Source organism: Colobus angolensis, unplaced genomic scaffold, assembly GCF_000951035.1.
Source record: "Colobus angolensis palliatus isolate OR3802 unplaced genomic scaffold, Cang.pa_1.0 Scaffold112, whole genome shotgun sequence".
Classification (NCBI taxonomy): domain Eukaryota; kingdom Metazoa; phylum Chordata; class Mammalia; order Primates; family Cercopithecidae; genus Colobus; species Colobus angolensis.
The window spans coordinates 2635229-2637944 of NW_012112253.1; positions in this window are offsets into that span (position 1 = coordinate 2635229).

Sequence of the window (2716 nt, forward strand, 5' to 3'; positions counted from 1 at the left end):
ATCTCAGGTGATCTGCCCGCCTCGGCCTCCCCTGGGATTACAGGCGATAGCCATAAAGTGCTCCAAGTACAGAACTTTCTAGACATCTAACATCTCCCCAAACTTTTACAGATCTCTCACACACACCCCAATGTGACAGCTGTTTCTTTCCAACATTTCCCTAAGAAAGTATTCAATTTAATTGTCGTAGAAACCACAGCTCTTTTTTGTACACTTGCATTTCGTTAGTTTTCATGGCAGTTATTTATGAATGACAATTCTCAGTATAAGTGTCATTGAGGCTCACAGGGACAAATCAGCTGACCCTTGGTTGGGGTACCCTTGGACTGGTGGTGACACAAGTGCCCAGGGGGAGACCTGGACGGTCATCCACTGGCCAGAGGGCTCCTCATGGCAGGGCCAGCAGTTAGTGTATTTTACAGATGGCATGGAAAGGTGGACTACTCAGCAAGCTGGTCCAGGGCCTCTGAGAAAGCTTCTAGTGCTCTCCTTGTCACAGGCATGAGCCTCCAATCACAAGCAAGGCAGAAAGTGGGCCTTTCTTTTTCTAGAGACCTTGTGTTCGAGATCCTATTCTGTAGGTGGTAGAAATTAGTATCTTTCAATGAATAATTCCCTGTGCTTTTCTGCTAAAACTAAGTGGGGGTGGGGAGTGGGTTTATTCAGTGCTTGGGTTTATTCACCTTGGTGTGGGACAGGGGAATTTGGACCCCCATCACCCCATCATTGTCCTTCCTTCTCCCATTCCCCCAGGTGCACACTGACACCTGGCCTTTGCTTGTCAAATAAGTGAGCTGCTGTGGTGTCATCACCGAAACCTGTGTGGAGACCCTGCCAGTCCTGGGCCCCTCTGGGACTTTGGGGTGCAGGAGGGCGGCTCTCACAGTTGCCCGGACTCCGCTGCAGCTGTTTGTTCTCAGCTCTTTGACTCCCCACGCTAACAGGGGTTCTACTGTCCCACAACCCCTGGCTGGGCAGGAGACAGCCCTGCAGGGTGGGAGAACCTTCTCAGGGACCAGTGAGTCCCAGCAGGACACTTTGCAGTGACTCATTAGTCTTTCTTTGCCTGGTGCCCTTCAGGGTCTTGGACTTTGAAACTCAAAACTTTTCCCCCATTTCTGCTGTAAATCCTGTCCCCGAGGAATTGACTGCTCCAGCATACAGCTGCCCAGGTAGGGAAAGAGTTACAGGGGATCATGAACTAGCAGGGCCAGGAGGTGGGAGGGGGGAACTACCCCCCGCTACTCTTTCAGGATAATATTCTGCTGCTTCATGCTGAATCCTCACAACACTGAAGCTCGGAGGGGTGAAGCGACTAGAAGTATTAAAAGTTTTGACCACAAGAGCAGACTTGAGCAGGCAGGGTCTGGCCAGGAAGCAGAGGCAAACTCAAAGGGAAGGGAATGATTGATGGGATGGGGGTGGATGGGATGAGGCAGCACCAGGAACCAGCAAGAGCAAGAAGCTAAGAAGCTGTTAGCACCCTAGGATGTTGACTGAGCCTGGAGAAGCCCAGAGCGCTGGAAAAGAGGAGCAGAATGGATCCCAGGAGGAGGAAAACCCAGTTCTTCCTCCAAGCCTCCCTTCTCTTGCCAGTGCCTCCCGCTGTGGAAGCCAGAAGTCACTGGAGCCTGGCGGTGGTGCATTGTGGTTGGCTCCCACAGGTTTGTGAGTGCCAACTGTTAAATTTCTAGAATTTTGTGGACCACTTGTTAAACACAGTCATTATTAAAAATTAATTATAGAAGCTTACAATTAATTATACAGAAAGAGCAAACATATTCAAAACATATCACTTCCTCAGTATTTCACTGCATTTTCCTATGATCTGTTCTTGAAGTTATGAATGAGTAGTGTGCCTGCACCATAGAAATGCCATTTAATGTGTACTATCCTACTCCATATTCACTGACATCGTGCTGGTAGCCTGAGTATTTACAACACGGAAATCAGCCAATGACTTGTTTTTGTGGATTTGATGTTTTGTTGATTGTCTAGCCTTTAAAAGCAGTGGAGAGTTTGTTAATAGTGCAGATTAAATTGAGTGGCATGTTGTGTCTGTAGCTATTGAATTGTGAATAGCACAAAAACTTGAGGAAATGTTTGTCCAGTGTCTCAAAACTTGTGTCCAGATCCGGAAAGAAGTTGCTTCATGTCTGGGTGTGGTGGCTTCCACTCGTAATACCAAGACTTTGGGAGGCCAAGGCATGCAGAGCACTTGAGCTCAGGAGTTCCAGACCAGCCCGGACAACATGGCAAAACCCTCTCTCTCCAAAAAAATGCAAAAATTAACTGGGCATGGTGGCATGCACCTGTAATCCCAGCTACTCGGGAGGCTGAAGTGAGAGGATTCCTTGAGCCCAGGAGATGGAGGCTTTGGTGAACCGTGATGGAGCCGTTGCACTCCAGCCTGGATAACAGAGCGAGATCCTGTCTTAACAAAATTTAAAAATCCCAAAAAAAATTTTAAAAGAAGTTACATCATGATGAGGAATAAATGAAGTTTCTCAGTTATTTCACCTTTGTCTTTCTTGCTAAGGTAAACAAAAATATCACTCAATATTCATGGTGCTGCATTCATTGGTCAACTGTAACCATAAATTCACTAGGAACACGAGAATTCTGCAAAACTCAATGAGACCATTCTGCCAGAATCAATTTGCTATGTGGAATTTATGTTAAGGAGCAGTGTGTACTTTATTATTATTTGTAATAA